The following is a 1107-nucleotide window of genomic DNA, read 5'->3' as shown; positions in this document are numbered from 1 at the left end:
GATATTTGCTGACTGCTGTTTAAGGATTTTACTTGCTGTTTTGAGGTTCAGACGCTGTAAATGTTATGAGCTTTTACATGATCCCTGTCCATTGTTAAATCACACATTCCCTTTTTTTGGAAAGCTCTCTGACTTCATTATTCATGCCATCAGCATCTATTTGCCATCATTGGGGATAGAAGCTTGTACTGCATGGGTAGGCACAAAACCACATTCGTCAGGAATTATATACATAAGTATGTATTATACACAACAGTCTGGGTCGCCCTGGTCACCTCACTTGCTCATCATGTGGAATTGTGCAGTAAAGTGCACAGCCAGCTGGCCTGTACCTGTACAGGCATCTATTGTCTCTATTCTTTACATCTGGAGGCTGCTACCAAAATCATCACAGCAACATCAGTACCTTGTCTTGGCATGCAATTATACATACATGTTCTTCATCAACCTTCACCTGTGACCTGTTCCACACTACTACTGCACTGCTTCCTTTTTTCCTAGTGAACACCTACTACACACCACTGAACCACATATATGGCCCTAGACTGCAGCTGCCCACTTTCTCTGTATCCCTGCTCATCATGGAACCTGTCTAAGCAACCAACGCCAGCTTGCCCTTGTACTGGACCATGGAGTCATTCCATAGAACATTTGTGCAGCCATGGGAGAAAGCCCACTCCTTGACCTGCTGCTTGTTGAATCTGCCAAGTAGGCTCTGCACTGGAAGCTCTACGACCGTGTGCTTCTTTAGCTCCTTGCCAACCTTAATGGTACCACTGGGCAATACCATGGAGGTCTTCTTGCTGTTGTTCGCCCTGTGCATAATGAAGACGGACACCTTGTCGGTGTCGTGCACGATGTTTTCCTGCATGGTGAATATGGAGGGACCGACCAGTGCTTATTCAATGTTGTGGACATGTATGAAAAGAAACATAATTATTATATTATTAGCAGTAGCATAAAATCTATAATCCAGCAGGCAAAGACATTAATTTCAAGCAGTTCATGGTTGCACTGCATTGTAGGTGCGATGTATGCCATTAATTGTATGTTGTGAGGCGGCTGCAGATGACAACATGGCCATTCTTGTGAAGAAACATCAAGCCT

This window comes from Volvox carteri, assembly GCF_000143455.1.
Source record: "Volvox carteri f. nagariensis unplaced genomic scaffold VOLCAscaffold_28, whole genome shotgun sequence".
In the NCBI taxonomy this organism is placed as follows: domain Eukaryota; kingdom Viridiplantae; phylum Chlorophyta; class Chlorophyceae; order Chlamydomonadales; family Volvocaceae; genus Volvox; species Volvox carteri.
Note: the sequence above shows the minus strand (reverse complement) of the source record.